The 14,885-nt window shown below is 38.9% G+C and overlaps 1 protein-coding gene across 1 annotated transcript in view; it reads left to right on the top strand.

Annotated features, from left to right (window-relative positions):
* LOC124722247 (serine-rich adhesin for platelets-like) overlaps positions 1–14,885 on the top strand; it is a 218,441-nt gene that overhangs the window by 46,136 nt on the left and 157,420 nt on the right. The gene's annotated exons all lie outside the window — the stretch shown is intronic.

Here is a 14,885-nt window from a genome sequence, read left to right as displayed (position 1 = left end):
CAGCGCACACTCAGCTGCAGGGTGAAAAATTCATCCAGGAAACATCTCCCAAGCTGTGGCTGAGTCTAATGACCCCACAATATCCTTTCTTCCAGGAGTGCTAGTCCTGCATGTTACATAGCAAAACTTCTGTGAAGTTTGGAGGATAAGAGATGAGGTATTGGTGGAGTGTGAAAGGCAAAGGCCCCGAGTTCGATTCTTGGTCTTGCTCACATTTTTAATCGGTTCTTGGTCCTGCTCACATTTTTAATCTGTCAGGAAATTTCGTTCTAAATAATGTCCAGAACATTAAGAATTCAATGAAATTTAAACTCTCTGCTTTTATTTCCTCACAATTCCAGTTATTTTAATCTATCATCAGATGAACAATTCAGCTTCTCACCAACAACACCAAGCATTCTTACTCCCCCTTTTACCAGCTGTGGAAGTTTCCAGGACACCAGGAAAGTAAATCATAGAGAAATAGTTTACTGCTAAGGTGGCTCTTCTCCAGTGTAGCCCTGTAGGATTTACAATACATGCAGAACAACTGAATTTTCTACCATAAACCAGGCTCTTGCATTTCGACCTTCAAGATTCATTTGCAATAATCTGATGCCTCCATGAGTAATAGACTCTGAAAAACAACAACAACTGGGGGTTGGAGAGGGCAGCTGAAGATTGTGTGTTTATCTATATTAATAACACGCACCGTAGGTGCCTCTTCTCCACTACACTAGCATGCAAGTAGGTGGTCTCACAGTGTATCTTCCTTGCAAGGTGAAATTTTGCTGCCTTTACCTGTCATCACATCAGACACTATAAAATGAAGCTATAAACAACCTCACCACTCAGTTCTCTGAAACATTCTTGATCGGTTGAAGTCTGATGTACTCAACATTATGTTGAGTCCTGCTACCACTTCCTCTGAAGAACTGCTAACTGCCAAAAGAGTTATATATTATCTCACAGGAAAGAGTCTGCACTTGACCTGTGCTTTCAGCATATATTGGAAAATTTCTACCACAGACATCATCATTCATGCTTCATTGTGATACACACGCAACAGCAATTATTGATAGGTTAATGCGGACTCATGTCTGAAGAGAATAGAACTTATCAGCTAGATATACTTCTATACATAGCACGTAATAACAGTAATCATGCCAACATAGTTGGCAAAAAATACAAAGAAAAAGTGAAAACTCTGAATAACAACAATAATAGAGGAATAAAGTTATAGAATATTAGAGCAAAAAGTAATAAAATTGAAGTTGCTGTTCTACCATATGTATGGCCTGTCCCACACAAGATAGCCCGAATAATATGATGACCCAATGAGAAAATTGCATTTAGAACTGAGAACCATGTGAGAAATAATATCTGGCACAAACTGATAAAACATTAGTGTGTAAAATTCAATAAGGGTGTGTCTTTTCATTACATTGGGCAAGTAACGTGCAAAATAAATTGTAAAAAAATGACTCAGTTAATGAATGATGTTTCGCATAACATGTGACAATGATTTAATGTGACAACACCAGCCATGCAGTGGGGGATATGCTCAACTATATGAACACATTTCATTGTCCAGCAGTGGCATATTAACAATGTCTTTAGTATTTACTGCAATCTGGGTTTAGCACTCTTTCTGCTACCATCTTAGTGCAGCTTGTGACCACACATTTTTTGTGTTCACATCATTTTTTTTGTCTGCACATTTTAATAACCTTAGTAGAAATGCCCCAAAGAGAAAGCCACGAGATGACGACACAAGAGAAATAAAATGTAAAATCATTGAAAAATGCTGATTCAGCAAGCACATACAATCGGTCTATATCAACTATTTGCACTATCCTCAAGACCAAGGACAAGATTAAGGACATAGATGCTTCAAAGGGAGTGACAAGAGTATCTAAACAATGGTTTCGTATTCTAAGTAATGTCAAAAGATTGCTCCTTATATGGATAAATGAAAAGCAATTGCAAGGTGACACTATGAATGAGAACATCATTTCCGAAAAGGCGAGAATGATTTTCGCTGACCTCATTCAGTAGGTTTAGGGTCATCAGCAGCTGCAGAAATGTTTAAGGGAAACAGTGGGTGATTCGAGAAGTTTAAGAGAAGAACCGGCCTCCACAGCATTGGGAGGCATGGCAAAGTAGCCAGCTCCGACACACAGGCAGCAGAGAACTTTATCAGCAAGTTCAAGATGCTCATAGATTCTGAGTGTTATCTGCTGCAACATATTTTTTAATTGTGACGAGACAGGTCTATTCAGGAAAAAGATGCTGAAGTGTACCTTCATAACAGCAGAGGAGAATGCATTGCCCAGTCACAAGCCAATGAAAGACTGTCTCACACTGCTATTCTTTGCCAATGCAAGCAGAGATTTGAAAATTAAACCACTGCTTGTTTACCATTCAGGAACTACACGAGCCTTCACGAAGGCCTAAAGTCCAGAAGAGCAGGTTAAAAATGATGTGGAGGTCCAGCAACAAGACTTGGATGACCCATGACCTTTTTTGTGATTGGATCAATGAAGTGTTTGGTTCTTCAGTGAAAAAATATTTGCTTGAGATGAATCTGCCACTCCATGTCTTGCTTGTTATGGACAATGCTCCTGCCCATTCTCCTGGCCTACAAGACCACCTCCGTGAAGAATTTCGATTCATCAGGATCCAATTTCTGCCTCGCAACAGCACAGCGTTACTCTAGCATATGGACCAGTGGACCAGTAGATTATTTCTACCTTTAAGAAGCTCTGCACTAAAGCACTCTCCGAGCATTGCTTTGAGTTGCTTGAAACTACTGAGAGAGTTTTGGAAATATCACTTCAACATTGTTGCCTGCATCAAGTTGATTGGGAAGGTGTGGAAAGCTTTGGTCAGATTGCATTGTCAAATGTGACCCTTGAGGCATTTGAGTCAGTACCTGTGGAGCCTGTAGTCAATGCCATTATGGAAAAACGTAGGTTAGGCAAACAACTTGCACCATTCATGACAGGGCCCCTGTTCACAGTACAAATCAGTTCCAGTGAGAGTAGCAAAAAGTGTTCTCACCTGAAGATGATGGACTACTGAAATGTTGTCTAGATAATTATAGAATTTGGCTGTAGATGCGACAAGAATATTGTATTGTATTGTATTGTATTGATCCAAGATATCACAGTGATGTTGATCCAAGATATCACAGTATTGTACAATTTGTACGTATGGTATTGGTCAAGTCAAGTATACATTTTTACAAATAAGTTTTACAATTTATTTGTTACAGTTTTGTTACATGAAAGTCTATGCAATATTACAAGAAAGTAAGACACATCACATTGTACATGCTGTATAATATGGTGCTTAACATTTATCACCTTTCTCAAAAAAATAATTTTCTGTGTAAAAGTGTTGCTCAAAAAGAACTTTTTTTAAAAAATTTATATGTGAAAGCTCTTGGCATGTTTCTTCTTTCTATTTCCATATCTCAATGTGTAGGATGAATTTCTGGTAACCAGTTGGTCTGGGCCGAATCGTATTTAGGTGAGATTGCTATCTTGTTTCGCAGCTATGAATGTGTCTTTGTTTAATAGGTAGGTCTTAACAAATGATATAATATTATAAATACAAACAGATGGCAGTGACATTGCCTTTTTTAGCATTTTGAAGATATCTCTACTTCAGGGTGAGTTCCTCAAAATATGATTCCACACTATAACATGAGGTGAAAGTAAGAATAATATACTTGTGTAAGAGCCAATTTGGTGACTGATTTGCTAAGCACCCTTAGAATATAAGCACACAGTTGACAGCATATTTGAGATATAGTTGATTTGATTTGAGTGTTCCATTTAAGATTTTCCTCAAGCCATACACCAAGAAACTTAACAGAGCTTACATCAGACATCTCTTGCTTGCTTAAGAGCATTCTAGGGATTTCTTGCTTTTGAGATGAGAGACTGAAACTAATGTGCATTGTTTTCTATTCATTTATAATGAGATTGTTCTCATTGAACCATTCACTTAGTGATGACATAAGTGGTTTAATCTTTTGGTCATGGTAATCTTTGTACCTGTTAACAGAATATGTGTGTCATCAGCAAATAGTCTAATATACTGTGAAGTAAACTTGGTGTTTATGTCATCAGTATATGGCAGAAATAGTATGGGCCGCAGAATGGAGCATTGTGGTACACTGTATCTATCTCGGAGGAGAGTGAAGTACACAGATGAACATTATTATTCTTTTTTTCAAATTTCATTTCAACATTTAGTATTGTGTTTGAAAGTTGTAATTCTAACCATTGGTTTGCAATTCCTTTAGGGCCTTTATTAGCTAGCTTACTAAGGAGTTTGGTGTCATCAGTACTATCAAAGGCTTTACACAGATGAAAAAAAAAAAAAGAAAAAAACACACACACACACACACACACAGAAGTCATTTGAAGAAATTAAATGGTTTTAAGGTTGTGTTGAGATATTCATTCACTGCTGTGGTTGTTATTTTTGCTTTTCCCGCCCTATACTGTTGCTTTGATATTAAAAAGAATCTGTTAATAACTCTTTCCAATCTGGTGTAAAACAGTTTCTCAAACATTTTTGAAAATGTGTTAATTGTGCTTCATGCTTGTAATTAACTACAGATTTTCAGGTTCCTTTTTATGGAGGAGGAAGGGGGGGGGGTAACTTTAGCAACCTTTAGGTCATCAAGGAAAACTCCATTACTAAGGGATGCATTAATTTATGGATTAGTGTTTCTACAGTGTATTCCCCACATTTCTTAAATCTGGTATGCTGTCACTGCCACTGAAGTATTTATTTTTTAGTCTTGTTTACAGCTTTGAGCACTTCAGTGTTTGAGGCTTTGTAGAGAAACATTGATGCTTTTATGATTTCCAAATGTGTTGGGTGTTGAGTACTTGCTCTATGGCAGTTCTTCCTCATTGGGTTTCCAGCTATTTTAGTGAAACATTGAAGTCAACTCATTGTTTAGATTTAACTTTTGAAGTCCTTTTTTATAGTATCTTGCTTGTTGTGAGTTTCATATTTCGCAATTTCCCATTTTCCTTTCATTTTATTATTAGATTCTTTTATTAATTTATTGTTATAAATTTTTTTGCTTGTTGAATTACTTTTTTGTAGATAGCACAGTAAGACTTACACTATATTGTAAACTTATCCTCAGCTTCATGGTATTTTATGTTGTTCTTCATGTAGGACTTGTTTTGGCTGGAGATTGTTATCCCATTTGTCACTCATGACTTTGTGAACTTAGTTTCCAGTTTTCCTTGACTTTAATGGAAATGGAATATTGAAATAATGGAGAAGTGTTTCATGAAATGAACTTAGCATGCTGTTAAAATCGTTTCCTTCATATACCTCTGTCCAGTTGTCAGTGGTTAAAAGATAATAAATAAGCCTTGTACTTCATCATTAAATTGCCTTTGCATTTATCATCATTAGATTACCTTTGCATTACAGTTATTATAGACATTGCTTTCTGCAATTTAAATTCACCGTTAGCATTTGGACTTCGTGGTCACTGTAACATGTGTTAATGATTTCAATTGAGTGGTGGTGTTTATCTACATCTTTGTTTTTCCGAGGTTTAAGGAAGATGGCATTAATATCTCCACATATTAGCAAAAGTTTACATGATAGTGTTTCAAGGAAGTGATTGAAAGATCCCCATTGGGAGATAGATACACATTTGATATCAGTATGTCAGAGTCCATCAAGAGTGCTGACTTTTCAAACAAAAGTGATAAAGTGGACAAATTGCAAATTATTCTATCTGATTGTAGAAATATCAAAGTTATTTGCTCAGTATAGATGATGTGACTTACCATACGAAAGCGCTGGCAGGTCGATAGAAACACAAACAGACACATACATACACACAAAATTCAAGCTTTCGCAACAAACTGTTGCCTCATCAGGAAAGAGGGAAGGAGAGGGAAAGACGAAAGGAAGTGGGTTTTAAGGGAGAGGGTACGGAGTCATTCCAATCCCGGGAGCGGAAAGACTTACCTTAGGGGGAAAAAAGGATGGGTATACACTCGCACACACACACACATATCCATCCACACATATACAGACACAAGCAGACATATATATATATATATATATATATATATATATATATATATATATATATATATATATATATATATAAAGGCCTTTACAAATGTCTGCTTGTGTCTGTGTATGTGCGGTTGGATAGGGGTGTGTTTGTGAGTGTATACCTGTCCTTTTTTTCCTCCTAAGGTAAGTCTTTCCGCTCCCGGGATTGGAATGAGTCCTTACCCTTAAAACCCACATCCTTTCGTCTTTCCCTCTCCTTCCCTCTTTCCTGATGAAGCAACCGTTGGTTGCGAAAGCTTGAATTTTGTGTGTATGTTTGTGTGTCTATCGACCTGCCAGCGCTTTCGCTTGGTAAGTCACATCATCTTTGTTTTTAGGTATATTTTTCCCACGTGGAATGTTTCTCTCTCTCTCTCTCTCTCTCTCTCTCTCTCTCTCTCTCTCTCTCTCTCTCTATATATATATATATATATATATATAGAGAGAGAGAGAGAGAGAGAGAGAGAGAGAGAGAGAGAGAGAGAGCTACAATTGAAGCTCTTCTGGTGAAATTTCATTACCTGCTTGAAAATCTTAGTAAAGAAAAGAGGGAAAAGAGAGTAACAGCTGCTGACTTCAAATGTTAAGATCTTAGTTGAAGGCAATGATATGTTCAAATTCACTGACTTAATAAAAAAACTTCGGCTTCACGCAACCCACTAGAGTAAATGCACAGTCAACGACCACTATTGATAATATTCTAACAAAGTATGTATTTGAAGATGTTTCTAAATTTTGCTTAGCTTTAGGAATCTCTGGCCACTCCGCATTATTCATTAAACTACTAAAAGTTAGCAAAGAAATTTGATGTAACAAAAGCCATATGAAAAGGAATTTCAATGAATAATATTCAGTTACATTTAGAAATAAGTTCAGTGATGTTCAATGGCCTTACAATAGCTATATTTCAAGTTAAAGTAACTTTAACAAATTTTTAAGTAGCTTTCTGGAAATATTGAATGAAACTTCTCCATTTAGAACCACATGTAACAAAACGACTAACAAACTTACATGGAAAACTCAGGGTATTTATTTATTTATTGTTCCGTGGGACCAAATTAAGGAGAAGTCTCCATGGTCATGGAACGAGTCAATACATGAAATTATAACACGATATTATAAACAGATACAATGAAATATAAAAAAACATATTCAGGTGACAAGTTGTAAGTTTAAATTAAGAAAATCAACAATGTAGCACTGGAATTTGCTTAATTTTTTAGCTCTTCCAGGAGCTCCTCGACAGAATAGAAGGAGTGAGCCATAAGGAAACCCTTCAGTTTAGACTTAAAAGAGTTTGGGCTACTGCTAAGATTTTTGAGTTCTTGTGGCAGCTTATTGAAAATTGATGCAGCAGAATACTGCACTCCTTTCTGCACAAGAGTCAAGGAAGTGCATTCTACATGCAGATTTGATTTCTGCCTAGTATTAACTGAGTGAAAGCTGCTAACTCTTGGAAATAGGCTAATATTGCTAACAACAAACGACATTAAAGAAAATATATACTGTGAGGGCAATGTCAGAATTCCCAGATTTTTGAATAGGGGTCGACAAGAGGTTCTCGAACTTACACCACATACAGCTCGAACAGCCCGTTTTTGAGCCAAGAATACCCTTTTTGAATCGTAAGAAGTACCCCAAAAAATAATACCATACGACATAAGCGTATGAATATATGCGAAGTAGACTACTTTTTGTGTTGAAGTGTCACTTATTTCAGATACTGTTCTAATGGTAAATATAGCAGCATTTAGCTTCTGAACAAGATCCTGGACATGGGCTTTCCACAACAGCTTACTATCTATCTGAACGCCTAGGAACTTGAACTGTCCCGTCTCGCTTATAATATGCCCATTCTGTCTGATCAAAATATCGGTTCTTGTTGAATTGTGAGTTAGAAACTGTAAAAACTGAGTCTTACTGTGATTTAGCATAAAATTATTTTCCACAAGCCACGAACTTATTTCATGAACTACATTATTTGTTACTGTTTCAATATTACACACAAGATCCTTCACTATCAAGCTGGTGTCATCAGCAAACCGAAATATTTTTGAATCACCTGTAATACTAGAAGGCATATCATTTATATAAATAAGAAACAGCAGTGGCCCCAGCACCGACCCTTGGGGAACGCCCCACTTAACAGTGCCCCATTGGGACTGAACATCACTACCACTCTCAATATTGCGGAGAATTACCCTCTGCTTTCTGTTCTTAAAGTAAGAGGCGAACCAATTGTAAGCTACTCCCCCTACTCCATAATGGTCCAACTTCTGCAGTCATATTTTGTGGTCAACACAGTCAAAAGTCTTCGTTAAATCAAAGAAAACACCTAGTGTTCGCAACCTTTTATTTAATCCGTCCAAAACCTCATAGAGAAAAGAGAATATAGCATTTTCAGTTGTTAAACCATTTCTAAAACCAAACTGAACATTTGACAGCAAATTATGTGAATTTAAATGCTCCAGTAACCTTGTATATACAACCTTCTCGATAACTTTAGCAAACACCGATGGCATAGAAATAGGTCTAAAATTGTCAACATTATCAATGTATCCCTTTTTATAAAGTGGCTTCACTACCGAGTACTTTAATCGGTCAGGAAACCGACCACTCCTAAAGGAAAAGTTACAGATATGGCTGAGAACTGGGCTAACACACATAGAACAATACCTCAGTATTCTGCTAGATACCCCGTCATATCCATGAGAGTTCTTGGTCTTTAGTGATTTAATTATTAACTCAATCTCCCTCTTGTCCTTATCATGGAGGAGCATTTCAGGTAACAGTCTCGGAAAACTTTTTTCTAAGAGCGCTATATGATTCCCTGTTGGGACTAGGTTTCTATTTAGTTCACCTGCTATATTCAGAAAGTGATTATTAAATACTGTACATATATCCGACTAATCAGTAACACGGACATTCCCACTACGCACTGATTCTATATCCTCGACCTGTCTCTGCAGACCAGCAACTTCCTTTAAGACTGACCATATGGTTTTAATTTTATCCTGAGACTTAGCTATTCTATCTGCATACCACATACTTTTTGCCTTCCTAATAACATTTTTAAGCACCTTACAATACTGTTTGTAATGGGCTGCTGCATTTAGATTTTGACTGTTTCTAACGTTTTGATATAGCTGCCACTTTGTTCTACAAGATATTCTTATCCCTCTAGTCAGCCACCCAGGCTGCCTGTTTGTGCTAGTACCCTGTTTTAAACGTTCTAACGGAAAGCAACTTTCAAAGAGCATGAGAAAAGTCTTGAGAAAAGCATTATATTTATCGTCTACTGTATCAGCGCTATAAACATCTTGCCACTCTTGTTCCTTTATAAGGTTTACAAAGGTCTCTACAGCAACTGGATCAGCTTTCCTGAACAGCTGATGACTATATTTAACATGTGTTGCAGCACAAAAATCTTTTAAAGTTAAAATTTGTGCATCGTGATTTGAAAGGCCATTCACCTTTTTGCTAACAGAATGCCTTTCTAGTAATGATGAATGAACAAAAATGTTGTCTGTGGTTGTTCTACTGTTCCCTTGCACTCTCGTTGGAAAGAATACGGTTTGCATAAGATTATATGAATTAAAGAGGACTACCAGCATCCTCTTCCTTGCACAATCACTTGTACAATTAATATTGAAGTCACCACATATAACTAATTTTTTGTATTTCCTATAAATTGAACCAAGAACCTCCTCTAGCTTTAGCAAAAATGTTGTAAAATCAGAGTCTGGGGATCTATAAATAACAACAGTTAGAAGTTCAGCTTCGTTAAATTTAACCACACCTGCGCAACATTCAAACACCTCTTCGGTGCAGTACTTTGAAACATCAATTGACTCAAATGGGATGCCGTTTTTCACATACATGGCTACTCCCCCACACCACAAAGAGCTCCTCGAAAAGCTGCCAGCCAACCTGTATCCTGGTAAAGGAAGCCTCTGAATTATCTTCTTATTTAAGAAGTGTTCAGATATACCAATAATTTCAGAGTCAACATCTATAAGCAGTTCACTAACTTTATCTCTAATACCTTGTATATTTTGATGAAATATACTAATTCCCTCATTACTCGGATACCTAAGCTTTGTCAAAAGTGATTCCCTTGTTAGAGAGACTTCCCTTAAGCAGGAATACCTATCAGCTCACTTCAATCTAAAAAAGGTGCAGCTCTAACACTCACTACTGCAGGAATTTTCCAATGAGTGATCCCACCAACCCCACCTATGCTGTCAACTATAAGGTTTGCCAACCTCCTCTTCCCATACCTGTTGAGGTGCAAGCCATGTCTAGTGAAACCCCTCCTGCTGATAGACTCCACCGACACCACTGAAATGTGACCCATGCTTTCTGTCATCAGCACACCCCCAAGTCTCATGTTATTACCCCTGACGGCTGTATTAAGATGAGGCCGATCGTGACGTTGAAACAGTTCCACGAAATGCACATTCGTGTTGCCAGTCTGAGCGGCTATCTTTTCCAGGTCACCATCTATGTTATACTCCCCATTCCTATCAATATTATTACCAGCCCCACCCAGAATCACTACCTGATCCTCTTTAGTAAAATCCCTACATAACCCCCCTATGTTAACAGTCACCTGAGCCAACCCTGCATTAGGCTTCACAATGCTGGTGACCTGGTACTCACTCCCCAGCACTTCCTGCAACTGCTGGCCTACACCTCTGCCATGAGAACTACCTAACAGCACTGTAAACTCAAGGTAATGGATCAGTGTGACTTGAGCAGACATGCAGGATGCCTCACAGACATGCACGTGAACTGTACTGTCAAGTCAATGAATTTGAAAGAGGGCACATTATTGGCATGAGGAAATGTGATGCATCCATCCAGGAAATTGCTGCTTGTGTGGGATGATGTGTTTTGGCAATGCAATGGATGTGAGTGGAATGGTTCACATAAGGCCATAGAACATGACAATGTGGGTCAGGTTACACCAGCCAGACCACTTCTCAAGAAGATCGACACTTCACCTGAATGGCATTGCAGGACAGATCTGCGGGAATGACGTCTTTCGGGACAGGAATGTCATTGGATAGTGTTTCTGGATGATTCCACATTCTGTTTCCTTGAAAATGATGGCTACATTTTGGTTCTACATCTACATCTACATCCATACTCCGCAAGCCAACTGACAGTGTGTGGCGGAGGGTACCTTGAGTACCTCTATCGGTTCTCCCTTCTATTCCAGGCTCGTATTGTTCGTGGAAAGGAGGATTGTCGGTATGCCTCTGTGTGGGCTCTAATCTCTCTGATTTTATCCTCATGGTATCTTTGCGAGATATACGTACGAGGGAGCAATATGCTGCATGACTCCTCGGTAAAGGTATGTTCTCGAAACTTCAACAAAAGCCCGTACCGAGCTACTGAGCATCTCTCCTGCACAGTCTTCCACTGGAGTTTATCTATCATCTCCGTAATGCTTTTGTGATTACTAAATGATCCTGTAACGAAGCGCGCTGCTCTCCATTGGATCTTCTCTATCTCTTCTATCAACCCTATCTGGTACGGATCCCACACTGCTGAGCAGTATTCAAGCAGTGGGCGAACAAGCGTACTGTAACCTACTTCTTTTGTTTTCGGACTGCATTTCCTTAGAATTCTTCCAATGAATCTCAGTCTGGCATCTGCTTTACCGACGATCAACTTCATACGATCATTCCATTTTAAATCACTCCTAATGCGTACTCCCAAATAATTTATGGAATTAACTGCTTCCAGTTGCTGACCTGCTATATTGTAGCTAAATGATAAAGGATCTTTCTTTCTATGTATTCACAGCACATTGCACTTGTCTACATTGAGATTCAGTTGCCATTCCCTGCACCATGCGTCAATTCGCTGCAGATCCTCCTGCATTTCAGTACAATTTTCCATTGTACAACCTCTTGATATACCACAGCATCATCCGCAAAAAGCCTCAATGAACTTCCGATGTCATCCACAAGGTCATTTATGTATATTGTGAATAGCAACGGTCCTACGACACTCCCCTGCGGCACACCTGAAATCACTCTTACTTCGGAAGACTTCTCTCCATCGAGAATGACATGCTGCGTTGTGTGTTCTTCAGCCCCTCTCGTTCGTTGTTGTGGATTGTGCGAAACATCTCTAATGCCTATGGCGTCGATGGGTGATGCCGACTGTGGTCTGGCAACTGCCATCTTTGGTCGATACCACAGTTAGATAAAAATTATGCCTAAAATTTGTTGCGAGTCGGTAAGTGCTCTCTTTACCAAACACTGGATTTGTATAGTCTTCTCACATAAGTGTCCAGTGTCTTACTCCTGCCACTTCACTCGTTCTAGGGAATGATTAGCGCGCGTAACTTTGTACATTAACTTTTCAGAAAGTTAAGTTATACACGTTGCCCCACACCGAGGGTGGACATCTTCTGGGTTAGACAGTTCTAGTGCGTGAAATGATCCTGTTTCCAAAATTACATGAGAAACAACTCGTACAAGTTTTTTATACGCATTGTGTATTCTTGTAACACCAGAAATGGCCAAAGTAGCACATTTTTAAATTTCAAAGAAGAGAAATAAACCATTTACTGAAAATTTCGATGAATAGTATTGCAAAGACAGATGTACTCATTTTTTCGTTTCTCCTTAATACAGGCCTCAGAAGGGGGAGTGGCATCACAGTGACTGCATTTGCACAAGACATACAGTGTCAGCTCAATGCCTTATGCATTGAGGTGCTATTGAGTACATCCACAAATCACAGTTGGTGTGTGAGTGTAGGGCACTGTGACCATTGTGACCTACGTGAATGACATCCTGCAACCTTTAGCCGTACTCTTTCTGCAAAACACCCCAGAGCCCCCCCCCCCCCCCCCCTCTTCCCCTGGTAAGACAGTACACCGACCACATGTTGCTGCATGAACACGTACCTTTTTGGCATCATAGGATGTCAGCCTCGTGCCCTGACCCACCAGATCACCAGACTTGTCCCTAATCGAAACTTTGTGGTGTTACGATGGTTGCAGCACTGTAACCCAGTGCCAACCACCAGTGATGAACTTTGGAACCATTTGAGTGCAGAATGGGTGGCTATACCAGAGGACACTATTCGCACCTTATACTAGTCAATGCCATCACACATGGAATAAGTTATCAGGAACCGTGGCGGACCCTGGTCCCTCTAGGCAACAGAACATATTATACACCGAGATGGCTGAAATGCTAATTATTTCTGCAGAACATACTAATGTACATGTCCTGTGAATGTCCTATCTCTAGTTGTTCAAGGTGTTCTGTTTTTTTCCGAACATAAATGTATAATCGTTTCTGTGGAGAAATGCATTGACATGCATTACCGCCACATGCTCGTACGATGGCTATCCAGAATGTAACAGACGTTTTGGTCTATCATGACGGTGGATGGGGCTACAGCCACCATCTTGGTGACATAATGTTCCTACACTCACTACACATCCAGCAGTGGCATCATGTGGTCTGTTTCTCTGCTACTTTGCTTACTGTAACATGTTAAAATGTGCAGTGCAATAGAAAATCACACCACTTTTTGGTGTGTTCTGCAATTAGGTTTTTGTTGGCAAAAAACTGCAGACAGATTGAAATTTATCGCAACCTTTGTGATGTGTATGGAAAAGAAATAATCGGTGAAAACTGAGTGAGGCATACCAGTGTTCATAGTGAGAACCACATTGGTATGCCTAGCCTTGTGCTGACAAACTGTCTATGAAAATGAATGACAGAATTTGTGAAAACCGTTGTTTCACAATTACAGAACTTTAACAACATTCCCCAAATTTTACCAAATTTGGGGTGTGAAATTGTGGCAGAGAAGCTTGGTTACCACAAATTTTGTGCTAGGTGGGTTCCCAAAGTCCTAACGTTAGACCACAAAAAACAGACTGCCTGCAGTACTGCCCTCCCTTGAAGATTATGAGAAAAATGGTAACAGAGTTGTCAATCATATCATAACTGGGAACAGGGCTAGGGTGAAGCATGTCAGTTGTGGAAAAAAGAAGGTGGTTGATGAAGTGGGGAACACACATTCTCCCAAGAAACCAAAGAAGTGTTCGCAAATACTCTCAGCAAGAAAGATCATGACTATTGTGTTTTGGGATGCTAAAGGAGTGATTCTCTTTGATTTCCTTGAACGTGGCATAACAGTTAACTCAGAGAGGTATTGTCCAATACTGACAGAGTTAAGGCGGGCAATATAAAACAAGCTTCAGGGAAAACTCATCACAAAAGTTTTGTTTTTTCACAACAATGCACATCCACACACAGCCCGTCATACCCAAAAGCTCGTACGGGGTTTTGGATGGGAGGTGTTTGATCATCCACCCACCATACAGTCCAGATTTGGCACTGAGCGACCACCACCTCTTCCCAGTAATGAATCCATGGCTGGCTTGCTGCACAACACTTTGATACTGATGCCAAACTGCATGCTGGTATAAAGCAGTGGTTGCAGTTGGAGGCGGCAGATTTCTACAGAGACAGTATTGAAAAACTTGTGTCACGGTATGATAAATGCCTCAGTTTGAATGGTGATTATGTAGAAAAAATGAATTAAGTGTGTAGCTTTAAAATGTATATAATAAAATTTGGTTTTCCGTATTGTTAATTTTTTATTTCAAAATGTCTTTTACTTTCTGAATAGGCCCCATAATTTTCCACAGTGCTCATTGTGATTTTGTTTGCAGCATAGATTCGGCTGTTCAATTTTTGTAGATGCTATCTGTAAGGAATTGTGCACAAGATAACATTTGTGTGGACTCT

This window comes from Schistocerca piceifrons, chromosome X (assembly GCF_021461385.2).
Source record: "Schistocerca piceifrons isolate TAMUIC-IGC-003096 chromosome X, iqSchPice1.1, whole genome shotgun sequence".
Taxonomy (NCBI): Eukaryota; Metazoa; Arthropoda; class Insecta; order Orthoptera; family Acrididae; genus Schistocerca; species Schistocerca piceifrons.
The sequence above is the reverse complement of the archived record's forward strand: the minus strand, read 5'-3'. Positions and strand labels throughout refer to the sequence as shown.